This window comes from Rhinatrema bivittatum, chromosome 7 (genome assembly GCF_901001135.1).
Source record: "Rhinatrema bivittatum chromosome 7, aRhiBiv1.1, whole genome shotgun sequence".
Classification (NCBI taxonomy): domain Eukaryota; kingdom Metazoa; phylum Chordata; class Amphibia; order Gymnophiona; family Rhinatrematidae; genus Rhinatrema; species Rhinatrema bivittatum.
Genome location: NC_042621.1, coordinates 90,980,901 through 91,008,389, shown reverse-complemented (window position 1 = coordinate 91,008,389; position 27,489 = coordinate 90,980,901). Strand labels below are relative to the sequence as shown.

The 27,489-nt window shown below is 45.9% G+C and overlaps 1 protein-coding gene across 1 annotated transcript in view; it reads left to right on the top strand.

Moving 5' to 3' along the window:
* The first annotated feature begins 23,156 nt into the window (after positions 1-23,156).
* The window catches only part of MBTPS1 (membrane bound transcription factor peptidase, site 1), a 297,566-nt gene continuing 293,233 nt past the window's right edge, over positions 23,157-27,489 (top strand). The window contains exon 1 of the mRNA XM_029608668.1: positions 23,157-23,522. The gene's annotated coding sequence lies outside the window, so the exon portion shown is untranslated. The remainder of the gene's footprint in view (positions 23,523-27,489) is intronic.

The following is a 27,489-nucleotide window of genomic DNA, read 5'->3' as shown; positions in this document are numbered from 1 at the left end:
AAACAGGATCTGATACAGATCTTGTGTATAAAATGCTTTTAGAAGTTCAGATGTTTCAGGTAAAGTCTAATTGAAGGGATATCCTTGTTGAGCTACAGGAACATCAACATAATTGTGTGAGCATTGCTATTGCAGAACTGTTTTTGTGCCCATTCCTTAAATGTAGTAATACTGTAATTTGAATTATCAGTAAATGTATTAGCAGTTTTCCAAAAGACTTGCAGCCCAATTTAATAAGATTTTAAGCCATGTTAACATGTGTCCTATAATACAAATATATATAAATATATATATATATATTTTGTCTGAAGGATTTGTGCTTTATTATAGAGTATTAGTAGGCTGGGATACTTTTTATTAGATCCACAAAAATATGGTAAGTTATGAGTTTTCAAGATCAGATGGGTCCCTTTTTTTGATACACAATGTTACCACAACACCTGGTGCTTTCTGTTACTGAATAGCCTTAATCAAGTACTGTAAGAAGATTGGAAAGTTTGTGTTCATATATTTTTATTGAATTCCATTTTAATGAATAAAGTGGAAACTAATCTGGGAGGATACTACTATCATAGTATACACCAGTTAGGTAACCTTTTTATGTAGCACTAGCCAATTACAATCTGTGATACAGAATCTACATTTTTCATGAAAAATTTTAGATCTGTTTTTTTTCTGGTTGCAACAGCTTCATATTTATACATCAAGCATACTAGGAAGGAATTATCTGTCCATTAGTTAAGAGAGGATTTTAAGGCCAAGGATAGACATTCTACCTAAACTATCTTCTCATAGTGGAAAGTCTGGGAAGTTTGGAGGTCAGGTATTCTCCCTTCCCAGTTTGCATCCAAAATCAAAGAAAACAATTGAATAATTTTGCCAGCAGTTAAGGTTTGAGAGAATTTTGTTTTCACAATTAATATTAACCTTCCCTAAATTGGTGTACTGTCAGAAGCTATTGTGTTATGTAAATAGGGTGATATTAGTTATTTTTATAATCCTGGACCTAACAGACTACTATATATACATTTCTTGAATGAATACTATTAGCAAACCAGAATTCCAACTTTGTTAGCGCTTCTACTGGACTGTTTTATAATCATAGAATTACTTGACACTCTTATTTTGTGATTTGCAACTCCGTTTTTAGGAAGCGGCTTTAAAACAAAGTGTGTGTTATATTTGCACAGAGGGAGGGCAATTGTATAACTGTGTGGGTAAGTCTAAAGTCTGTGTGTGACTTGCACTTGCAAACTTTAGCCAGCATTTTCAGAGCTAGCCCACTATGGGTGTAGATCAGGGGTGGCCAACTCCAGTCCTTGAGAGCCAAACAGACCAGGTTTTCAGGATATGCACAATGAATATGCATGAAATAGATTTGCATGCACTGCCTCCATTGATTGCGGGTTAACTTACATGCATGCTTTTTAAAATCAGAACATTTGCAAGTTCGAACTCTACTCCCCTTGAACACCTCTTTGTAGGTCATATAAAAGTATACATGTAATTTTATGTACACAGAACTTGGGTATTTTGTAAATGGGCTTTTTGTGCTTAAATGATTTTGAAAATCAATCCCAATATTATAATAGTGAACATAGGTTCAAATTTTAATAGTGCCAACTGCTCATGTCAGTGTGGTATTCAGGCTTTTTTTTCCCCCTTCAATTCTGTGACTATAGGAAATAGCTTAGTGAACCAGATCCTAACTAAAACAGTATTTCATCTTACCCAATAAAACGGCCAAGATGAAATATTACTAGCGGGAGTCCTGCAGAGACCTACTGTAACTTAAGGGGATGGCTGGTCCCTGCTTGCACAGAGGCATATAACCTCTTTGGTCTCTTGGCCCCAGAAAGAGCTGGGCTCTTGATTTTGTCCTGTATTGCTATGATCCTGAGCCACCCATCCTGTGTATTTAAGGTAGTCCCTGAGGCGATACTCCCTCAGGCCTTTGGAACTGGCTCATGCTTTGTCTTGTGGTAGTCTTGCAGGTTTTCATTCTCCTGAATCTTTTAGGAGCTTCTCCAGCTCTTCACCAAATAAGAGCCTCCCCCCTTGAAGGGTAATTGGGTAAGAGATGGGACTTTGATGCAGTATCGGCTGACGAATTCCTCAGCCATTATCGCTGACTAATTGCCATATCTGAGGCCAGAACCTGAGCGAACATTCTAAGTTCATCATAAAGGGTGGCGGCAGTAAAGGCTTATCCTGCACTAGATTCAGCAGTGTCTTTCACATCTGGCAGCTGCTACACTCGCCTCACACGTGCTCTGGCTATGTATCCCCCATATATGATGTATGTGTGTGACTTGTAGGGCCATGGTGACGGTAGTGAATGCTTGTCTCATTAATTTTCCTGTCCTGGTGATCCTTTAATGATTCCCCCCCCCCCCCCCTTCCACTGGGATCGTGGTGTTATGGGTCACTGCTGAAACAGACGCATCTATGCTAGCAAATATCAGGAGGCTATCTTTCATCTCGTGTGGTAGCAGCTATAATTTTCGTAAGGCTTTGGCCCCTCTTAAAGGGCCCTGGGCTGTCTCCCACTGCTCCATTATCATTTTCTTTAAGGCTGGAGGTAATGGGAAATTCCTGGGTGACTTGTGCCTACCATGCAGGCTTGGATCCTCCTCCTTAAGATCACAAATGCTAAAAGCCATGAGAATATTTGTGATTAGGGCAGGTAGTTCCTCCTTATGGAAGAGACATACTATACTGAGTCCTCCTCATCCTCAGAAGACCATTCACCCTCTTGGTTGTCCAACTGAGCTGAATCCAGGCCTCTGGAGGAGCCCCCTCTCCGGCATGCCTGGGTGGGGAGGGGTTTGTGAAGTGTTCTCATGGCTGCTCTAGGCTGCTTGCGGGGAGGTCTGACCAACTCCTCCAAGGGAGAGGAATTCAGCCCGATTTGCCTACATGGTCTCAACAGCCTTGTGCATTCAGGAATATAAACTCTATTGAGAAGGCCCCTGACCCCTGGCTTCTGGTACAGCAGCTGCTTTACCCTGCTTACTTGCTGACAAAGTCACTGAAAGGGGGAGGCAGGCAATGAGGCTTTTAAAGTTCTGGGAATACCAGAGTGCTGTAGGTTCCTTTTATAAGCTACTTAGATATCCTTTAACTGGAGGCTGGCTAGCTCCTCCTCATAACCCCCATCCCAGGGGGATGGGGGTTATGAGGACCTGCCTCTATGCCTTCTGAATCCCAAATTGAGCCAGCCACCATAGAGACCCTTTTGGGTCCCAAAAGCTGGGCATCTTTCCCTATTCATGAGTGAGGGTTTCCTGCCTGCCTTGAGCACACTGGTGAATATGAGTGCCCAGCACTTATTCCCCATGACAGTGCCTTCAGTGGGAAGGTGCCTTGATTGCCAGAGCAGTCTGCCTGTAGCTGCCATCGGTGGGAATGTGGCCTGCAAAGAGACATGATCATACAGAGTAGTGCAGCAGTCGGGAACGTGGCCTGAACAAGGCCCAGGTGAAAGCCAGAATGTGGCCCGAAAGGTCCTGAATGTCGGCGGGATCATGGCCTAACCTTTGAGGAGATCTCCCCAAGTAAGTCCTCTGTTTGGGGATGCTGCCAAGATGCCATCTTTTTGCTGCCACACCTGAAAGGGGGAAGGGGGGGGGGACGGAGACACTGCCACTTACCTCAGTCCTTGCGAGGGCCCAAATCCAGCAGTCCTCAGACAGGAGGGAGAGAAGAGAGAGCGAGAGAGAAGGGGGGTGTCTAAGGGAGCACCATTCATGAATTTGTCTGACCCCCCCCCTGGTTCTCGACTCCCCTTAGGGAGGAACCCCCTGCTACAGTGACTGCACCAGAAGCCCATAAAGAACCAGTGGTTCTACCAAGAGGCCAGAGGAACTCGGCAGATCTCAGGAACAAGCTAGCTGTGGGAGCTCTTATGAGGCAACCCAGCTGCTCAGAGGACTAGTCTAGGCCCAGTCTTGGTGATTGCTCTGGACCACCTGCTGGAGACGGAACTACTGGCAGCTGCCTCGAGTCGCCTCACTGTTATAGTGAACATGATGTCACAGAAGTTGGGGAGGTGTGCCCTTTGTCTCCACTGGGGGCAGAGAGGAGAAATCCCTTATTTCAAGACTGATCTAGCAGGAGGAGAAGGAGTAACTATTACAGCCAATCACAAAGTCTACCTGTGTGGCCTAGAAATTGACCACCCTATTAAAAAAGTGTAATTTTTACTAAAATGTCTCTTCATGCCATGAAATTTCAAAGTCTTGGGTACCAGGATATCTTCCAGACCATCCTAGTGCCAATTTCCACATCTAAATATCAGAGGACCTCAACAATGAAGTCATCTAAATCAAAGCCATCAGCATTGGTCAGTCCCTTCACCAAGTAAAACTTGGCAGTCTTCTCCTTCAATATGGAGTCATCTGAGGAGAGACAAACTGGAATCCAAATGCACCCACTCTCTGCCTGCAACCCTGCATAAAGGAGCAGGTTTAATTGAGAGTGCTCAGCAACGAGCATTGTACCAGCCATCAAGGTTTTTACGTTCTATGAGCCCACAGGAATTTAACAATATCAAAAAGTTTTGCTTTTCCAAGAAGGTAGTTAGGCAAGAGGATTCCCTCTCTATTCCTACTGCATCGGTTTCAATACTACTTGTGTTGATTATTTATTTTATTTATCACTGTTGTGTGAAAATCAGTGATTTACAAGTTAGAAGTTTGTTTAAAACAGATAATCACCTAATAATAAATGAAGTACCCTGCAGCAGTAAAACAGAATACATAATTTGACAGTATAATGATAAAATTATATGGCATTATGCACTAGCCATACTAAAAAATAAAAAAGCAATCAATATAAACAGTAAATGGTAAAACCTTTTCTTAAATTTTTTAATTTAATAGACAAATAATTTCTCAGTAATTTATATCAATAAGAGACATCTTGACAGAATACACAGGCTCTTGGACGTACTAATAAGGTATCTCATACATAGACGTACATAACCCCAAATAATAGCACAAGACCTTCAAGCAACTTAATGATAAGCAAAGTGTGCTTTCAGGGAAATTCCTCAGTTAACGAGGGTGATGCTATTTATACTGGATCAGTATATATTCCATATTTTGTTGTATGCATTAAGCAACCCCTTAAGAATGCTGGTATTTTTTTTTCTGTTAGTGCTATTTCAAACAGTTGCTTTCTCCATTGTATTATGCTAGGGATCTTTGCCCATAATAGGGCAATAGTATGTCCGGCAGTGTGAATGAAATGAATAATAAGCTTCTCATTTCTTGTAGACCTATAAACATCCTTTCTAATTCAACTTCATCCCAAAATCAATAAATCCAAAATTTAACAGTTTATAAAATAAAGAAAAAAATATTCATCACCTTGATATCAATACCAAGTATATCAGTGCAAATCTCATTACTAATCCCATCAACAGATTGATTAGCAGAACCTAAAGGCTTACTGATTACATCTAAGGCACCATCAATCTCGATGTCAGGGGTGCCACCGTTCTACAGATGTGACTGATTTATTGGCTGTCAATGGAGAACATCAGTTACAGGCAGGTAGCAAAACTTAACGCCTTTCTATCTGATTGTGTATGGTGTCTGTCTAATTGCAATCTTCAATTTTTTTTCTCAACCATTTCCAATTCGAAGTACTGCAGTGTCCTCCTGAAGCCACTTGGTCTAACTGCAACTCTTATAAGAACTTCAAATGTTGAACTTTGGCCACCAAAGGAATATACTGCAAAATGCAGTACTCACAGCTCTAGGAAAAAGTTTGAGAACTGGAAAAGGGCCAGATAGGAACAGATAAATTAATCTGACTTGAAAAATCAACAACCAAGGAAGCATTTGAAATTTCAATTAACACAAGTGTAATGATGTTTGTCAAAAAATTAACAAAAAATATGCGTAACATTGATGGATTCAAACTGATGATTATGCATAGGCAATGAAATCATTTTATGCTGGTAGTGCCTTATATGATGATCTTGGCTTGATACTATATTAAATAAATTTGATTTAATACTGGAAATAATTTAGAATATCCGCTTTCTTCTTTTCCTCCTTCCAGTGACTCCTGTGTTAGTGTGAGTTACCTGAAGAATGCTGCCATTTCAGGTACTTGTGACCTCAGCTGAAGGTTGTGTGACCCCATCTGAGAAGTCCTACCTTATCAGAAAAGTGACAGGATTACATAACCCCTATGGGCAGGGCCCTACCAACCACAACTGAATTTGTAACTCACCTAGAACTCAAATTATGTTAAAAAATTGGGGACAAGATTTAAAAGCAGCCCCAAAAAAAGTGGGTTTTTAGAGTGAATTTGAGAATAAGGCCAGAAAGGGAACCTGAATCATTAACTCATGAAGACTATTCAAAGTAGGGCACAGAAAGATGGAAAGTTCAGAATCAGGAATTAGTGGGGGCAGAGGGCATGTACTAAAAATCTCTTGCTTAATTGCTCCCCTTGGCAGTTTTGATTCTCAGAGAACAAGCAAGGTGGCAATTCTCACACGAGTGACATCATCGGATGGAGCCCAGCATGGAACTTTGATCTCAAAGAATGTAGAACTTTCAAGCAGGCCCTACTGAGCATGTGCAGCTGTAGTCATCACCCTGCCTCCTAGGCAGAGTACATCAGTCTCTTTTTTTTTTTTTTTTTTTTCTCACAGAGCTGTGTAGTCGGGGGAGCCATGTGTCTCACGGAATTCAGCTTTACTCTCTCCTCACAGTTTTTGTAAGTTATTTTTTTTCTGGAGCTACAGCTGTTTTCTTTCCTTTACCTTATAGTAGTTTTATTTCTTTTCTTCTTCTTTCCTCTATTTGCCAGCCACATGGCTGACCTTAGTCACTGTGCAATCTGGCAGAGTCTATTTCTATCCCTTATTTAAATATAAATACTGCACCGGCAGTTTAGTATCTGTGTCCTCTCCTTGCTCTGTCTGTTTTTGTAGCTTTATTAGGTGCTGGCAGAGCTGACTAAATGCAGTCCATGGGTGATCCATGTAGGCTGCTGAGCCTAGGGACGTGCCTGAGTTCTACCTAAGCAGGAATTCTATGTCATTTTATCAATTGGCATCAATGGAGGGTTGGACAGTGCAGAGATCGAGGACCGCACTGTTTCCAGGGTGGGAAAGCTCATCCTCCTCACATTAAAAGGAACTAGTCTCCACAGGCAGGAGCCCTGGATGACGTAGCCACCCCTCCTGCATGCCGGTGATAGCAGTGCAGTCTCCTTGTGAGAAAGGGTGAGCCGGATCCTGGGCAAGCAGCTTGCTGCTACACCTTTTGTGCCATACTCAGTAACTTGTTTCCCATGCATATCTGCAACCAGCGCACAGTTGATCTGATGCATCTTTAGGACCACGTCGAGGACCAAGACTGCCATTGAGCACCATGGTCACCCTTGATGCTGTCAAGGTGCCAGGGTGCATGACTGCCCTTGATGCTGTAAGGGCCTTCTGTGCCATAGGCATCTGTGGATGTGGAATCTCGATGCACTGGAGTCATCGAGTGCCTTGGGCCTCAATTTGGAGTAGTGGCACTGACCTCTAATGTTGGGGACCAGGTCTGCAATCAAGCTCCATGGTCCCTCTCTCTGCCATCAGAGCTTCCCTCAATGTTGATGCTCTCAATGCCATTGATCCCCTCGAGGTGCATAACTGGCCACCCTCGATGTCTAGGTGTGTGGCATTGATGCTGTAGCAGCCCTTGATGCCATTGAGGTGTGTGGCCTCAATGCTGTGGCTGCCCTAAGAGCCAGCGTGGTGTGTGGCCTTGATGCCATCATGGTGCAGAGCTGCCCCACAATCCATCTCTCCTAGGAATTGGATCCGTGACTGCAAGTATGTCCCTCTTTCTCTACACTCTGAGAATTCCGAAGGTGCACTTCTCCTCATACTCGAGATGCAGACTCTGGTCCTGGTCCATCATGTCGTGGAGGCAGTTTTCCAGATCCAGCACTTCCTCTGAGAGCCGCTCGATCAATCACCGCTTCTCCCTGTTAATGCCTCTAGCATAGTCTTGGCAGAGGAACTTGAGGTGGACTTTCCCCACATCCCACCACTGACTGAGGTATTGTCCACCTCCTGGCAGCGCCAGTTCATCCAGAGATCCGACTTTTGCCACGAGCTCGTCCTCCTCTAGGAGGGCATTGTTAAAATCCCAGTGGGTGGCCCTTGGATCAGGAGGGTTGAGTGTTACCCTCACAGCCACCAAGTTGTGGTCCGAAAAGGCTGCCACTTTTACTATACAAAAAGTAGCTCGAGATGATAACCAGTGTAAAAAATACCACCGGTCAATCCGAGACCAGGACATGTGTCCCCACCCCACCCATACATGGGTGAAGCCAAAACTGCTCTTGGGTGTTGCTCACGCCAGATGGTGACCATGAAGAGACTGCAGACCGTCTCTCCTTGGCAGGAGTCTGATAGCTCTCTTGGGCATTCAGGTCAAGAGGGATGAGGGTGCAATTAAAATTGCCCCGAGTGCTTTCTCTTCCTTGGGGTTCAGGTCAAGGAAAGTCGACAGCTGGCAAAAGAATGCCACCTTGTTAGCCATGGAGTTCAAATCATGTACATTTACGCAATTGTGCAACCCCCAATCCACAGCTGCACATGTAGGGACTCCACCTCCACCTGCAGGGACTGGGAAGCCAAGAAGGCCATCTTGCTACCCCACCCCAGATGCCAGGCCGCTTCAACATCTGGGGTAGTGTGGATCTCCTATAAAAATGCTGAGTAACCCCTGCTTTAGGAGGGAGAGCTCCCAGTGCCTGCGGATTCCTTCTCTACAGGGAGAGTGACCCTTGCCCCACTGTGGAGGGATTCGGGGCACCCACTTTAAGTGTTAAGTGTGCCAAATAGTAGAGCCATCCTCTGTCAAGTATTCGGGTACATGCTTGACTAGTCCCATAACAGGGCCTCTGGAAGCATGCATGACTCAGTTTTGGAGGCACAGGAGTGTTGGGCACAGGCGTCCTTCAGGCTGCCTGATCCATACTTTGACACCTAGGGCTCTGTTTGCTCTGAATTGGCCATCTTGAGTTGTTAGTTGTATGGCCGGTGTCTTGAAAAGGAGAGTGGGGATTGAGAGGCTGATGGGCTCCATGCCAGACCGTGGCCCTCTTTCCTCGATCTGTCTCTCACTGTCACTCACCCCTCTCCCCTATCTCACGAAATCAAGGAACCGGGATTGTCCTCAATACCCACTCTCCTGGGAGTGGAATCTCTGGGACTGAGGTTCCCTCCCTGGCCTGCCTTTGGGGGCAGTCATCCTCCCCCTCTCTACAGGGCTATGGCTCACTGTCCAAACTAAAACAATAAAAGGGGCTAGGAAGCGAGGGCAGAGGCAAAGGCCCACTCAGATGTGGGGTAGAGGATGAAGATAGAATCAGGGGTGGAAGGGGTGTAGCTGGAGGAGAGGGCTTTGTCAGTGGGAAAGGTCTGTGTCCCTTCCATTGTCTCACAGGAGATATTGAGTCTGGGATTTCTCCTTCTAACTCCAAGTGAGCCTCCTGCGAGAGGAGATTCCCCCCTCTGTGTGGGAGGAGGCTCGTCTCGCCAAGGCACACTGTTTGTTGTCCCTCCTGGTGGACCCGCAAGTTCCCCACACCCTGATGTTTCCTCTTTGGGCATCAGCGATTATCCCCCAGACCTTGGTCCGGCTCCCCACCCTATTCACCAGACCTGGAGGCTGGGGGCTGTCCCCTTCACTCATGACCTCCACGGGTATTGCCACTTCCATAGTCAGTAGTAGACCCAGGCGAATTAAAGTGGGTGCCCCGAATCCCTCCACAGTGGGGCAAGGGTCACTCTCCCTGCCTAAGGGAGGGGGGCAGAGAGGACAGAAGGTCTGGCCAAAAGACCATTTGGCCTTTGCCACTCTGCCCACAGATTGAGGGGTTTGGACACTTTGGTCTGTGTTCTGCCATGTTCAACTGGCTTGCATGTCGGAGGGAGTGTTGGTGGTGTCTCCATCAGACACCTCCACCCTGGGTCTCTTGGCTTGATGAGTTGTAGTTCTTGGAAAAGGGAGAGAGTTCTACACCTCCAACGCTGCAGGGGGTGCCAGAATCTCCACACCAACAGCTGAAATTTGCAAGGAGGGGGCTCATTCACTCCCTTGCGCAGATACCATAGTCTCCTTATTCTTAGGCAATGGGGCAGGGAGGGAGGTCACAACAGGGGTCCCTATATCTTCCCCTGTGGGGTCCATCCCCCTATCCTGCTTCTGTCCCTGAACACTGAATGTTGTACCTTCTGGGTCGGTGTCAGGGGTCGCAGCTTAGGTCTGTTTCCTCTGGGCCACATTCTTCTGTATGGGGTTGGGGGAATTAGTCAGCGGCTTGTCTGCTGCATCACTGCCTCTCGGGCGCTCTCTATTCCCTGGCAACCTGCCCCTTGGCCCTTCTTTGGCAGGCAGCATTAGAGCCAGGGGTGAAAGGTTCAGGCTCAGCAGGGATGTCTATGGCTTCTATGGCCACATTTGTAGTCGGGGTGGAGGTAGGGATGGACCCAGCAGTGTCCCCTGTGCAAGAGAGGGTGGGTGGCACACCTTCCATAGAGATGGTGGTAATGCAACTGCACCTTCCGTTCTCTTGTGGCCCAGTTGGGCCTGTGCAACAGGTGCTTTGGCTGAAGGAGTAGGAGCTAGGTTTTGGCAGAGGCCAGGCAGGTCCTCAATGGGGACCAGCACCCACCCATTCACATCCTCCCTTTCTTCAGGAAGATGTACTCAGATCTGTCTGAAAGATGTCATGTGTTTTAGTTCCTTTTCCTTATGGTCCATGTATAGTGTGGTGATCGGGAATCGGAATTGCCAGAGGTCATGGATTCGCTGCATGATCAGGACATCTGGGAGGAGAGGTGGCACATTCAAAAGTATCACCCTTTTTCCCTGTCCAAGAAGGGGCTCCACCTGTTAGAACATGTTGCTTACCACCAAGCCTTGTTCCACCGCCTTGTTGCCCATGGCGAATGAACAAATGGACAACCTTTCCATACATCTTGCTGGCTGAGATGACATTCCTGGCCTACCACTTTGGCCAGGGCTGAGATATAATCATTTGTTTGAGAAGGCTAGCATTGGATGCCATGTTTTAAGGACAGGCTCAACGCTGGGTTTGTAAGGAGACCAGAGGGAAGTGAAGCAGCGGCTCCTGTGGCATAGCTTGGCTTTCCCCTTGCTCCTTCTGGGGCAGGAGGGGTGGCATAATCTCTCTGTGTTTCTCCCCCCACCTGCAGATGTAGGGAGGATGGGGTTGGGGGCAGCATTACCTTTCCTTCCATGTGGTCGCTCTATATTTATAGTCACCTGGGTGGGAGTCAGGAATGGGGCGGTGCTGCCCTTGCCATGTGTCTGCCCTGTGCATGCAGGTGTTGGGGTGAAGGCAAGGAACGAAGAAACCTTGCCTTTTTCTTTGCTTGCCTGCTCTTCGAGTGTTTGGTTGGGGGCTGAGGGTTTGGCAGAGACATCCCCTGAAAGCTTTGCCTCTTGCAAGGGAGGTGTAGACTTGGGGTGTACGGCATCCGCTTTGCCCCTTCTCTTCCAGAACATTTATTGAGCAGGGCTGTCCCTTCAGAGCGAAGCAGTTCCACATTTTTTGTTTTCCTCTTCTGCTTGCTGGGGGATTTTTCTCCCCTTTCCTGCAGGGTGCCACTGTTCCCTAGAGTGGAGAGAGGTGGCCTATTGGCTGCATTGTCTGGAGGAATTGTCTTTCTTTTGTTACCCAAGAAAGGATCCTAGAGGGTGGCCAGGTAGGCTGTGTGCTGGGGGATTACCTTCCTTCCCCCTTTCCCATCCATCACTGGTCTGGCTGAATCGCGATTTGGATCAACCAGGTCTTCTTTCGCACTCCCTCCTATGGCAACATCAGTGTTTGACTATGTTGCTGGGGTGGAGGATGGGAGGAGTTGATGTCCTCCCTTTGTAGTTAGGATTTACAGGTGGACTGGGGCTTCGAGGTTGTTGCTCTCACCTCAGCCTCTAGCTCTGGAGTGAAGCTCCCGCCTTGGCCACTAGTTCTGGGGTAAGAGGGAGAGTGCTAAAATTGCCTCCTGAAGGATAGCTGGTTTAGGATAGAAAAATGGGGGGAGGGGGTAGTAATTAATAACAAGGAGAGGGAGTCTGAAGAAAAAAAAAAGAGGGCTTTTATAGCCAGTAATTGTAAGGGAGGAATTAGAAGGGGGAAAATTTAAACTTTAGAGAGGAAAAGGCAGGGGGTTAAGGCACCCACTCTCCTTTTTCTCTTCTCTCAGCCTTCTCCCTTACTTCAAGGAGGGGTCTTGTACAGAGGGGGACCTTCTTCCTTCAGAGGGTTAACTGGCTAAAAAAAAAGGTGGGAATGAAAAAATGGGAGAAGAAAGAGAAATGAAGGCAGCACGAGTTCATCTCGTGCTGCCGCAGATAACACGGGGCTAGCAGCAGAGAGCGTGCGACGTGCAAAGGGGGGGGAGGGGCGAGTAACCGATGAGGATGGCAACAATTTGAATTCTGCATCCTTATTGGTTGCTCAGAGGATCAAGGGCTTTTGGCGCAAAGGGCTGATTTCAGTCAGCCGTAGCAGCGAAGCAAGCAGCAGGTTCTTCTGCGTTTGCTCCGCAGCTATTCCTGTTTTTGCGGTGGTTTTTTGGATCAGGGTTTTTTTTAATCATCCGGTGGTATTTGGCATGAAATGAGCGAGGGCCCGTAGAGCGCCTATCAGACCTGAGAGGCCGGAGGGTCTAGTAGCAGCGACCGGCGGCGAGGCCTTCAGGGAGGTGGAGAATTCCTCCTCAGACCGGCCCCCCACGGTAAGCGGACCCCCCCTCCCACCTCCGCTGCCCCCCCAGCCACCCCTTTTTTGGATTCAGGGGAGAGCAGCCCGGAGCGGCTGACCCTCTGGTCTTTGTGTTGGCCGCTCCCCCTCGTTCCCCGTAACCCCCCTTCTCCCCTTTGGCGTGCTGGAAGGCCGAGATTATTAGATGCTTCAGGCAGCATTCTATTCCACCAGCCCGCCTCACGTCTGCCCCGCCCCCCCCCCCTCCGCCGCGCGGCTCGCGTTCCATCCACCCGCCCCTGCCTTTCTCCCCTTCCGAGCCTTGTTCTCCAGTACAGCGGCAAAAGGGAAATGAGCTGGGTCTCCACGGAGAGCGCAGCAGCAGGATCAATTGGCCTCGACCCCGGAGGGGGCGGACAAGGGCGGAAGGTGGTACTAGGGGGCGGAGTCGGCCAAAATGGAGCGGAGGGACATCTATCCAGGGGGAGGTTCAGGATACTATGCCGGCCCACCACTCACAGGGCCAGATTGTAGGCAATAAAGGTAGCATCAAGGGAGGCAGGAGTAAAAGGATTGTAAAGGGTCAGCTAAAGTAGCGGGCACTTTCAGGGGATGAGCTAAAGGGTTCGGTGGGTGGCCACGTCCCTCTGCCCCTGCTTCAGCCCAGAGTGAGCCAGGGGTCCTGGGAGGACCGACAGCCGACCTGATAGCCGATATTGTGGGTCAATACATGGACTCACACTTCGGGATTAGCTCCCATCCTCGAGGTAGGGTGGATTTTGAGGACAGGGGTGGCATAATAGGTTGGCCTCTGGATGTTGGGAAGGGAACCGGGGGAGAGGGGTTTTCAGGACAGTAGAAGGTACTCGGAAGTGCTGAGAGCAGATAGACGGGGAAGGGGTCAGGAGAGGCAGTCCATGGGGTCACGTACCATGGGTTAGGAGTATAGGGGCGAAGATGCGATTGGCGATAAGGGGGCTGAAAGGAAGGCAGAGTCTTTTGCAGATCAGGCGGAGGAAGCATTTCCGGGAACGTCAACGCAGGAGGCGTGGAGAGAGCAGGTGCAGGAGACCCGTTTCAGAAGATGAGTGGAGGAGGCAGTGCGGCTACTGTAAATTTTGGGATATGCTTCAGGAGTGGGGACAGGTAAGACAGAGGGAAGTGAAGAGAAAGATACTCAGGTGGAGGCAAAGAAGAAGAAGCGGTCAAAGGTCTCTAATTATTCCAGTTCTTCTTCGTTTTCTTCTAGCTCAGAAGAGTTAGGGCTATTACAGAGGGCTGTCCTAGCAGAGGGTCCGAAACATGACATGGATCATCCAGCTCTAGCATCACTAACGGAATTGTGGGAGGGGGTGCCGAAGAGTCTAGTCCGGCAAATTCGCAAGCGCAGATTTGTGGATATTTTTAAATTACTGGAGGGAAGAAGGGGGGGCAGAAAGGATAAAAAGAAGGCCAAGAAAAAGGACCAAAGGGAGAGTTCAGGGCCAAAAATTTCAAAAAATATTGTGAATTGGGTAAGGGTTTTTTAAAGACTAGCGAGCGTGGTAGGGCACTTTGATCCAACCCAGTACAGAGCGTTGCTGTCCTATGTGAACAGCATCTTGGATGCATTCAAGGATTATGAAGGCTGGGCTTGGCTCAACTATGATGAGAAGTTTTTGGATAAGATGGCGGGGAACCGGTTCATGTCTTTGGGGACTCAGGGCATTCATCTGTGGTTAACCCAGATGACCATTAAAGGAGTGGGACCATTAAAGGAGTGGGACCACATTCCAGTTCTAAAATACTCTAACTTTACTTCTAATACAACGAGAACGAAAACTGTTAACTCGTGCTACAGATCTCTCATTCCTATCATGACTTCCCCAATCACGCAAATTATGGGTTTAATGACATTCTCCATCCTTCTACTAAACACACAATCACTACTAAAAAAAGTCTTACTATTAGGAGATATCCTTACTGATGAGTCCCCTGACATATGTGCAATAACGGAGACCTGGCTAAAAAGCACTGACACCTCTATTATAAACCAACTACCAACAGACTCATATGATGTATTCTCAATTCCGAGACCCAAAAAGAAAGGAGGGGGACTTCTACTGGCAGCAAAAAAGAAATTCAAACTCTCGCTGCAACCCAGCTTACCCCCACACAAGATCGAAACTGGGATATTTAAAGCGAAGAATCTGCAAATTTGCTTAATCTATGCTCCCCCGGGCATATTGGAAAAAACCCTTCATCCCTTACAGAATATATTACTAAATACATTAACATCAACATTCCCACCAGCATCCTAGGTGACCTTAACCTACATTTCGACCGCTCACCCCTCACACCAGCATGTGAAGCAATTATCTCTACTCTTAGGGCCATTGGATTCAAGCAAACTGTCTCAGGCCCAACGCATAAGGCAGGCCATACACTGGATGTGATATTCACGAACTCTATAATCCTCTCGGACCCCCCTCAATGCACACCCATACCATGGTCAGACCACTACCGAGTAGACACTACCTGCACAGTTAACAGTAATCACCATTTTACTCTCCCTAAAAATAGAACTATTGAATTCAGAAAAAAATGCAAAATGGAAGATATCATTGAAGCTCTCACAGAAGATAGCCATAAATTAGATCTCACCGATGCCAACTCAGCATGTATGACCTGGCATCAACTCACCAGCGGCATTGCCGACCGACTCTGCCCTCTAATAACAAAAGAGATCAACTCAGAGAAGAAAGATAAAAAACCATGGTACACTACGGACCTCAGAAATATGAAACGTGAACTCCGTAAACTGGAAAAAAAATGGATTAGAAACCAAGACTCAACTCATCTTCAAAAATTCAAATCACTACTCCACAAGTATAGGAAATCAACGGATGAAGCTAAGAAAAACTTTTACACAACAAAAATTCATCGATACCAGTTCAATCCACGTGCCCTCTTCCAATACGTTTCTAACATTATTTCCCCATCAACTAACATCTACCCTGAAAATGAGGATAAAAATAAATGTGAGAAATTAGCCTCCTATTTCCAGGACAAGATTTCCAATATCATGGCTCGATTTACCTCACCTTCGCTGCCGTCAAGCCTATTGCCCACAAACACCACAAGCTATTCACCCATTCTCTCAAATTTTGAAAGCTCTACTGTATCAGAAATTGAAACAATACTTAAGAAAATCAAACCGGCTTTACATCCAATTGATATCATGCCAACAAAAACACTCCTTGCCATCCCTACTAGGATTGCCCCTGCCATCGCTAACATTGTTAACAAATCTATAACAGATGGAGTCTTTCCTACACAACTCAAACACGTGATAATAAAGCCCACACTCAAAAAATCTGACCTGGAGCCCTCTGAACCGGCTAACTATCAGCCAGTATCGAACCTCCCGTTACTGTCAAAAATCCTAGAAAAAGTCATAAACAAACAACTCACAGATTTTCTAGACGAAAATCAACTTCTCTTCCCTTCACAATATGGATTCAGGAAGAACCATAGCACCGAAACCCTGCTTGTGTCCCTCTCAGACTCTATACTAAAAACCATTGATTCTGGTCACTCTTATCTTCTAGCACTACTTGATATCTCGTCGGCGTTTGACACAGTAAACCACAATACCCTCCTCTCCCAAATTGGCATCACAGGCACTGCATTATGCTGGATCCAATCATTCCTGAAAGATAGGACATACAGTGTCAAGATGGGACACCATACGTCAAAACCCAGAAAACTATCACAAGGTGTTCCACAAGGGTCCTCACTTTCATCAACTCTATTCAATGTTTATCTATCTCCTCTTTGTAAACTGCTGGTTAAATTGGATCTCCGTCATTTCATATACGCCGACGACGTACAGATCCTCATTCCCATCAATGATTCACTAGCTAATGCCCTGAAAATTTGGGATTCTGCTGTAGCTGAAATAAAAAATCTACTCATGGAAAACTTTCTTGCAATAAACACTAACAAAACCGAACTTCTCATCATCACGCCACACAAGAACACCTCCTTTAACACCTCACCTATCACAACAGCAGACCAGCCACATTTACAGCATGTCCGCAGCCTTGGGGTCTTGATTGACAATCACTTATCCTTAAAGAATTTCATCTCGTCTACAATTAAAAATGGCTTCTTTAAATTACATCGCTGAAAAGAATTAAACCCCTCCTACATCCTCAGGACTTCCGGACAGTGTTGCAAGCAACAATTCTACCAAAAATAGATTACTGTAACGCATTACTTCTAGGTCTCCCAAAAAACACAATTCAACCATTGCAGATGCTGCAAAATGCTGCTGCTCGATTACTTACCAATACTCGACGACATGAACACATCACCCCAGCTCTTATGTTCCTACATTGGCTTCCTGTAACTTACAGAATCACTTTTAAAGTACTCTCACTCATCCATAAATCAATCCACAATCAAGAGATGCAATGGTTTTCTGATCATTTTATCTTCCGCACATCGAACAGACCAATAAGAAATATCCACCAAGCCAAATTAATCTCTCATCCAATCAAACACATCAAACATGTTTCCACAAGAGAACGTTCTTTTTCTATTACTGGTATTAACATCTGGAACAATATGCCGTTGGAATTGCGTCTCGAATCCTGCCACAAAACTTTCAAACAAAACCTCAAAACATGGTTGTTTGAACAGGCTTTCTATCAATGAACAAGGACTAACACTAAAATTCAGTCATTATTAACATTAAATCACTAACATTAAATTCACTAACATTATCACTATTATTAAATTCAGTTATCTTGTATAATTTATCACCTACATCCTGTTCTTGTCATGTTCTCATTTACTCTCATGGTTTTGTTTCACTCTGCTAATCCCTCTGTTCCTCATTCCCCTTCCTTTCCCATTTTACAAACACTGTGAATTAAATTTAACTTGAACTTGACTTCAGAGGTTGCATCTAACAGACCAATGACTTAAGTTACTCTTGTATTTCATTACTTTAAATTAAATATACATTGTTGATTATAGCTACAGTAATTATATATTGAACTATGGAAACGCTATTTACGTATAGCCTTAAGCTATTATTTGTTTAATTATTATTGAAACTGTTATATGTAAAGCCCGTTGCTAATTCCTTATTGTTAACGTATTGTTCACTTACTGTTTAACCCGTTTTATGTAAAGCCTGTTGCTAATATTAATGTTTACTGTAAACCGAGGTGATGTATATCTATACGTACCACGGTATATAAGAATCTCTAAATAAATAAATAAAATAAATAAAAGTGCTGGAGTCGGGGAAGGGGCTAGTGGTAACCAAAGTAGGAATATAGCGGGGTGGGGGAACAGTGGGTCCTTTCATGGGTCAGGGGGAGGCCGAAAGTATGATACGAGTAGCAAAGTAACAGGGAGGGTCAGAAATCTGCTGGCGCTTTAACAAGCTTACATATCTTTTTCTCGAGGGCAAATTCAGGCACGCCTGCGCCTCCTGTGGGGGAGCGCACCCCGCAACTAAGTGTCCTCAAGGACAGAATACTGCCATTAGTAAGGGCAGTAAATCGTAAGGTTTTCGAACAGAAAGCGGATTCACCGTTATCTCCGAGTTGAGAGAGTGGCTGCGGTGTTATCCTGATGCAGTGGTTGCTAGGTTTTAATGCTTGGTTTTAGTTTTGGTTTTAGTATCCCCTATGAGGGGCCAGGTCATAAGGGGCGGATGCGAAATGCGAGGTCGGCCTACAGGTTGGCTGACGTGGCCAGGGAAAGGTTGAGTGCGGAAATACAGTTGGGGCGGGTGGTTGGACCGTTCGAGAGGCCTCCTTTCCCTTGGAAGCATTTGTCGCCGCTGGCAGTTATACCCAAGAAGGCAGTTGGAAAGTTCAGGTTGATTTTGAATTTATCTTCTCCAGAAGGGTCGTCCGTCAATGATTTCACTCCGCACAAGGAGTGTACCGTGAAATATGCTTCCTTCGATGAGGCAGTTAGTTTAGTGCGAGGCGCGGGTCAGGGGGCATCATTGGCCAAAGCGGATATTGAATCGGCATTTCGGTTATTACCGATTCATCCAAGAAACTTTCCTTTGTTAGGTTTTGTTTTTGAAGGGGGTTATTTCGTAGATCATTGTTTACCCATGGGTTGCGCGATTTCGTGTGCCTTCTTTGAGGCATTTAGTACCTTTATACAAACCCCCACGATTGGTCGTGGGAGTTGGTTGGGGGGTTTTTCAGGAGCGATGGAGTCCATCTTTCGGATATCGGGAATGACTTGTTCAACAATGCTTTGCAGGCAGGATTGGAGCAACAAATCCAGTATGTGTAGGGCCGCAGTGGGGGAGCAAAAATCATACTGGGTGTGATGCTGTTTTGCATTATTTAGATAGTGTGGGTGTGATGCTGTTTTGCATTATTTAGATGATTTTTTGTTTGTGGGACCTAGGCATACAAGCGTTTGTCAAGAACAGTTGGACGGTTTTCTCGAAGTCACCAGTGAGTTAGGTGTGCCGATTGCGCGGGAGAAGACCGAGGGACCAGTGACTAGGCTTACATTCCTAGGCATCGAATTAGATTCAGTTCAAATGATGTCGCGATTGCCTATGGATAAAGTAATTAGGCTCAGGGAATTAGGTTGGTCAGAGGGTCGGAGAAGGTGACACTGGAGCAGATGCAGTTGCTCATTGGCTCTCTTAACTTCGCGAACTGCATGATTCCCATGGGTCGTGCTTTCATTCGTCGGCTTTTGCTGCGCACAGTAGGTGTGGAGGACGGACATCTTTTTTGGCGTCAGTGCATTCACAGTTGGCGGGTTTTGCCTTTTTTTCAAAATGGGGTGACTGGGGTCATCCAGCCAGCAGTTTTTTAGTAAAAAGGTGTTGGGGGGATGGGGGAGGGGAAAGGAGAGGGCGGGTGACAAAAGGCAACCTATCAGGTATGCCGATTTGTTGCGGATAGCTGAGCAAGTGGAGCGTGTTTGCTGGTCTCAGTACGAAGTTTTGCTGTTTAGAGCAGCATTCTCACTGGCATTGTTTGGAGCCATGCGAGTCAGTGAGTTGGTCACTAGATCCAAAGAGAATGCCTCGGGGAGGGATTTGATGGCCCAGCATGTTTGAGTTGACGGGCATACCGTGACCCTGGATATTTGTAAATCCAAGACAGATCAGAAGGGTAAAGAGCAATGGATTTCCTTGGTGCCAGCTTGTGACAAGGTGGCATGTCCGGGGCATAGTACTCAAGCGTTTGTAAGGGTAAGGCCAGCACTCCAGGGAGCGTTCTTGGTCCATGAGGATGGTTTGCCCTTGACCATTTTTCAATTCTCTAAGGTTTTGAAATGGGCAGTTGGAGGGCTTACGGTAAGATACGGAGTATTTCACACCGCATTTGTTTCGGATTGGTGCGGCAACCACAGCAGCAGAATGATCCCAAGAGATCGGGCGCTGGAAATCAGAAGCATAGAGGTCTTCTGTACGGAAATGAGGAAGCCGGGGGGTCAGGATGGGTGGTGTAATACAAACATACGCATAACAGGGTTCTTTTCTTTGCAGAACGGCAGAAGGTTCTTCGCAATTGGGAATGTGTTGGGTCGTGGGCCATTCCTTCGTTCATTGGACACAGCAGAGGGCAGCAAAACAATCCTATGGAGAGAATCTGAACTTGGATTTATTTATTTATTTATTTATTTAGGGTTTTTATATACCGACTTTCTTGATATATATATATCAAATCAAGTCGGTTTCCAAATAACACAACTATCGCCGGGGGGCGTTACATTAAACAATAAACATAATATTGAACAGAGTAACCTTAAACAATAAGTAAGGTCGTTACATTAAACCATAAACATAGTATTGAACAGAGAACGTGTAGGGTTACTTTGAACAATCAATAAGGTCCTGATGGTATTAGGTTGGTGGTGGACTTTAAATTGCGCTATATTATATTATATATATATATAATATATATTATATATATTATATTATATATATAAATATATATATATATAAATTGGATACCAGCAAGTTGTCAATTTGGTGGTTTGGAAAATGGGGCATGCATTGGGGGCAGTTGCTATCTTTCCTGCAAGAGCTAGAGGGGACATGGGGCTTACCACAGATCATGATTGTGCATTTGGGGGTAATGATATTGGGAAGTCATCGTGTTGTGATCTGGTAATGGAGATGAGGAAAGACTAGGTGAGTATTCTAAATATGATGCCATGTACAAGAATTGGGTGGTCGGATATTATAATCCGAATGAGGAATCATACAGAGCCCTTGTGGCGCAGGGGTGTAAAAAAAAAAAATGAACCGCCAAATTGGTAAATGGCTGGTTAAACAGGGTGGTTTCTGGTTAAGACACGATTGGTCGTGGGAGTTGGTTGGGGGGTTTTTCAGGAGCGATGGAGTCCATCTTTCAGATATCGGGAATGACTTGTTCAACAATTCTTTGCAGACAGGATTGGAGCAACAAATCCAGTTATGTGTAGGGCCGCAGTGGGGGAACGTTTGTGGCGGAAAACCCGAGCCCCAAGTGGTATGTGTTGTATTGTATTGTAAAGGACATTGGAGAGGGAGGGGGAAAGTGTTGTGTCGCTTGGGCCTGCTACACAGGAAGGCCTTCGAGCAAGGGGGGGGGCCGATGCTCAGGCCGTGTGCTTACCCTCGCTTGGGGCTGCGGCGGGGTAAGAGAGGGGGAATGTCGACGGAGTCTTACCATTGGGATGCGGTGGTAAGTGAAGAGGGGGAAGAAGGAAACAAGGAGGGGGGGGAAGCATGTTTTGTTTATATTGTATAATAAGTTGAGGGGCTCAGGTTATGTTGATAATAAACTGCGGCCTTGTTTTAAATCCATACTGTTGTTCTGTGTGTTTGTATGGGGATGGGAAGGAGCAAGCTGCAGGTCTAGCTTTCCTGTGTTAACCCTCCTCTTCACATCAGAGCTGAGGAAGTCAGGGAAAACAAACGAGGTTTAATGAATGAAGCAACCAGCACCTTGGCTGCTGATGGCTCCATTTCAAGATTGCCTGAGTGAAATAGAGAAAAGCAATTCGAGGGACGTGCAGTTGTAGAGAGAGAGGCAGAAAACAACAGTGCAAGGATTAACCAATAACCCTCCTCGATGGAGTTCCTGTGATTGAAAGGGGGTTGTCTGAGCTGCCCAAACTTAAAAATAAGAGGAAGCAGGGAGATATGGAGTCTGAGGTGGGGGCAACTGCTTCCCCACCCTCAGCAGTTACCTCACTTGCAGGCCGATACAGTAAAAATCGCGGGAGAGTGCCCGCTCTCCCGGCGCACGCACATGCCACTCTCCTGTGAAGGCGATTCAGTAAATTTATTTAATTTAGGGCCCGCGGTAAAAAGAGGCGCTAGGGACACTAGCGCATCCCTAGTGCCTCTTTTTGGACAGGAGCGGCGGCTGTCAGCGAGTTTGACAGCCGACGCTCAATTTTGCAGGCGTCGCTTCTCAAACCCGCTGACAGTCACGGGTTCGAAAACCAGACGCCGGCAAAATTGAGCGTCCAGTTTTCAACCCGCGAGCCACAGGCTCATTTTACATTTTTTTTTTTTTACATTTTTAACTATTTGTAACTTTTGGGACCTCCAACTTAATATCGCCATGATATTAAGTCGGAGGGTGTACAGAAAAGCAGTTTTTACTGCTTTTCTGTGCACTTTCCGGGTGCCGAGAGAAATTAACGCCTACCTTTGGGAAGGCGCTACTTTCTAATGGCGCGGGCAAAACTAATAAGGGCCATTGCGGGCGCTATTAGTTTCGGGGGGTTGGACACGCATTTTTGGCGCGCTATCACCCCTTGCTGAATAAGGGGTAAAGCTAGCGCGTCGAAAACGCACGTCCAAATGCTTGTATCGGCCCATTGGTGTTTCACAGGCCTGTAGGGCTTGCCATGCTGCCTACTCCGTCAGTGAAGCCCGAGGAGTGCTTGTGCTGTAAGACAAAAGTGGGTAAAATGTGAGGGGGGGGGGGGGGGAGGAATAGTGCTCACTCCCCACCCCAGCTGCGGCAGCAATGTTTTGGGAGAAAAGTCCTTTTAGCTGGTGGAAAAAGGAAGAGAGGGGGGGCTGTTCCCCAGATAGGGGAAAAAAGCGGTGTTTTCTTTTTCCCTATCCTCTGGCGAGGACTAGTGATCTTGCAACTTCCTTCTGCTCTCTCTTCTATGGTTCTGGAACTTACACTGATCTCTAAGCGCTGCAGCTGTAGGGATGGATTCACGCTCGAGATTTTCCTGTTCATTCTGGGGCTGAGTTTTACTGAAAGCGCTTGTTTCTGGTTAGGAATAGTTAATTGCTTGGTTATCGGGGTGGGGGCGTGGAAGAACTCTTCCTCTTCCGGCAATGCTCTGCAGCAAAAGTAGATTGGGTCTGCCCTGTTTTTTCCTGTCACCTCTGATTGGTCGCTGCCAATGTGTCATCACTCTGCGACTGCTGTCCGGGTGCTCGAAGCAAAAAAGAAAGACGACAGCAAAAGAGAAGGCTGCTAGTACCCAGTTAATCAGTCGCCCAGCCCAAAACCAACCCGGCCTAAGAACGGGAAGAAAAATAGCTCAGCTGGGCATGAAATGGCCCAACCTGACAACACGAATTAAAAAACAGAAAAAATTACTGCCGCGGGCTCAAAGAGCTTTCCGATGCTGCCTTACCGCGCCGGCTCTCGTTAAAACAAAATAAACAAATAGAGCTGGATTGTCTATAGCCCAAGAGGCTGCTGAAGACTTCAGGCGTCCCCCCCAAAACGAGGCAATAATTGACCATCAATGTAAGTATTTTAACTTCTGGTTATAGTATTAAAAAGAAAATTGTTATAACTATGTAAATAAAATCAATAATATGGGAAGATGGAAATGTAGAGGCGAAACTAGTAGGAGCTCCAGCACTATCTTTCTCTCTATATTTTATTTTTGCAGTTCTATAATAGAGTTGGAGCAGAAGTTTTCACAGCAGGCTTTTTGTGTGTGTGTATGTGACCTTTAAATATTAGTAACCGTATTGACATTTATCTCTAAAATAATTAACTTTAGTTGCTTTCATCCATAGTGGCTGCATTTGAGGAATATTGCCAGTTACACCACTGTGTATATCTGGTAGCATTTCAGAAATGAAAAATAGTAATGCTGTCTTAAAGAGTCTGTTATATTTGTTTGCTTAACTGTGTTGCTGAAGTTCTAGAGAAACAGGAAGGACCTGAAAGTGAGACTCAAACAATTTTTGTGACCTTAGCAGAAGAAACTTGTAAGGAAAAATCAAGACTTGCCAATATTGATTGATACCTACTGTGAAGTGATTTATGGCAAATCTGATTGCATTATGGTACTACTGTGTTTCTCCAATAATAAACCCTACCCTGAAAATAAGCCCTACTCCAAAAATAAGTCCTAGCTTTTAAGAGGATGAGGGGTTCCACCCCAAGACTTGCCTGGACCCCCCCCCCCAAGACTTACCAAAAGTCCCCGGGGGGGGGGGGGGAGCCGGAGGGTTGTAAAAATCAAAAAACAAACCCCCCAACTCACCCCTTCAAATGTAATTCATTTCAAACCCCCCCCCCCCAAGACTTATCGAAGATCCCGGAGGGGGGGGCAGCTGGAGGGCTGTAAAAATCAAAAAATAAAAAAGCTCCCAAACCCACCCCAACCCAAATTTCATTCATTGCAATCCCCTCCTGACCCCCCCTCCCAAGACTTACCGAAAGTTCCTGGGGGGGGGCAGACAGGGTTGAAAAAAAAAAACAAAACAAACAAAAAAAACCAAACCAAAAACCCCAAACTACCCCAACCCTTCAAATGTAATTAATTTCAACACCCTCTCCAAAGACTTATCGAAGGACCCGGGGGGCAGCCGGAGGGTTGTAAAAAACAAAAAAAACCCCACCCCCCAAATGTAATTTATTGCAACCCCCCCCCCCAAAAACAGAGGCCGGCCAATGGCGCCAATAGCCTGTCACATGGAAAAGGCAAAGGGCCATCGGTGCGGCACCATTTTGAGTGCTGGCAGCCGATGACCCTAGAGAGGAAGATCGCTCCCAGGACCCCCTGCTGGACCACCAGGGAGTTTCGGCAAGTTTTTTTTTTTTTGGGGGGGGGGGGGGGGAGTTGCAATAAATTATTTTTGGAGGGTTGGGTGGGTTTGGGGCTTTTTTTTGATTTTTACAACCCTCCGGCTGCCCCCCTGGGTTTTGGGGCCCCCCCCCTGGGACTTTTGATAAGTCGGGGGGGGGGGGGGTTTAAATTATATTTGAAGGGTTGGGTGGGTTTGGGTTGGTTGTTTTTGGTTTTTTTTACAACCCTCTGTCTGCCCGCCCCCCCCAGGGACTTTCGGTAAGTCTTGAGGGGGGCGGGGTCGGGAGGGGACTGCAATGAATGAAATTTGGGTTGGAGTTGAATTTGGGGCTTTTTATTTGGGGTTGTTTTGTTTTTTTTTTTTACAACCTTCTGTCTGCCCCCCCCCCCAGTTTTGGCCCCCCCCGGGACTTTCGTTAAGTCTTTGGGGGGGGGGTTACAATTAAATTTGAAGGGTTGGGGTGGATTTGGGTTGGGGTTTTTTTATTTTTACAACCCCCCCATCTGCCCCCCCCCCCGGGTTTTCGGGCTTTATTTCCGGGGGGGAGGGGCGACGAAATAAAATCGCCCCAAACTGTGGGAAAATAAAATTTCCCGCAGCAGGCCGATAACGGCCAAACCAAAAGGTTCGGCCGAAAATTGAATCTGGTTGGTGAATGAAAGAGGAGGTGGGCTTAGCCTTGTCCTCATTCACCAATCATGGAAAAAAAATAAGACATCCCCTGAAAATAGCTGTTTTTTCAGTGCTAAAAAAGAATACAAGACCTGTCTTATTATCGGAGAAACACCGTAATGAGCATAATACCATCAAACTGGAGATAATAAAACTGCTGTAGTTACATGATTTTATTTATTTATTTATTTATTTTATTTATTTATTAATTTCTATACCGGCTTTCACGACCAAAGGTTGCATCAAGTCGGTTTACATTTAACAAGTCGTGTAATAAACATAGAACTAGGGTAATTGAACTGGTGCAGAAAATAATAGTTACAATGAACAAGGAAATTACCAACTGGGATAGGAGGAGAAAAGAGAAAAGGGACAGGAATATTTGCATAGTAAAACGCATTTACAGTGAATATTTACAGTGAATATTTCCATTTGATATTCCATCTTTTCATAGGAAAAGCACAAGGTGGATTGCATTTAAGAAGGGGAACTGATAAAATGAAGAAATTAGTTCAAAGGAAACTAAAAAGAGCATTTTAATGGATTAAAAGTCTGCAGGAGACATGGGGACAGAGACAATGTATTCCACAATTTAAAAAGATCAAAAGAAGAACTAAGTGTCTCCCATAGTAGCAAAACATTGCTGTGAAAGATGCTATTAAAGTCAAAAGGGCAACCTCTGGAAAAATGAAAAGCAGGACCGAATGAGGAAAATGGGGAAGGCAAGTTAGATATAAAGCATGCCAAGAGAGAATTTTTGGAGAGATGAGCCAATGAGGACAAAGTTAATAATACAAGCTTTTTCAAGTGTATTTTAAAACAGGAAACCTATGGTGGAATCAGTTGGGCTGTTAGATGACCAAGGAGTAAGAGGGGCACTGATTGAGGATAGGCCATGACCCCAGAGGATGATAAAAATTAATTAATAGGGGTGCGGTTTCCCACCAACAATCACTCTACTGTCCTCCTAAACTTTTGCTGATTTTTCTCTCAGCCTCTTCCCTCTCCAGGTGATCCTTTCTTTCACCCGCCAGTCCATCCAGAGGACTCCTCCTACCAACCCCTGCCCCTCCAGTTAATTCCCTCTTTTATATCTCCACCTATCCCCTCTTGCCCGTTCCAGCCGTTTTTACATCTCCCCAGATCTTCTCTCACCCCAACTGATCCTCTGTTATCCCCTGCCTCTTCACTCATATCCCCATCTCCTCTCTCACCTCACCCTTTTCTCAAACCACCCCCCAGCTGATCTCTTACATATTTCAATTGATGTTTTGTTATTCTCCCTCCACACCCAATCCCTAGCTACCTGATCCAGGTCCTCAAATCCCTCCTACATCTGAACCCTCCCACCCTCTGTACTTAGTGGCAGCATTTTCCTTTGAGCCCCAGGTGGATGACAACTGATGGTAAGCGAGTGCAGGTTGATGACAGGGGCAAATGTTTTCTTTTAGGTAGGTTCAGTGGTGGGTGAGGAGCAGTGGCAATCTCCACTAGCCCACACACACTCAGGCCTCCCCTCTCCTCCCTCATGGCTGGTCCCTAGCTGGTGAACTGCAAGTGACCGTACTACTAATAATTGGGCTGATACAGTAAAAACGCGGGAGAGCAGGCGAGTGCCCGCTCTCCTTTGCACGCGATTCAGTATTTTAATTTATTAAAATTAGGCCCGGCGGTGTAAAAAAAAAAAAAAAAAAGGCGCTAGGGTCACTAGTGCGTCCCTAGCGCCTCTTTTCGGACAGGAGCGGCGGCTGTCAGCGGGTTTGACAGCCGACGCTCAATTTTGCCGGTGTCGGTTCTCGAGCCCGCTGACAGCCACGGGTTCGGAAATCGGACGCCGGCAAAATCGAGCGTCCGATTTTCAAGCCGCAGGCCTATTTCCAATTTTTTTTTTTTTTTTACTTTTTTAAACTTTCAGGACTTCCGACTTAATATCGCCATGATATTAAGTCGGAGGGTGCACAGAAAAGCAGTTTTTACTGCTTTTCTGTTCACGTTCC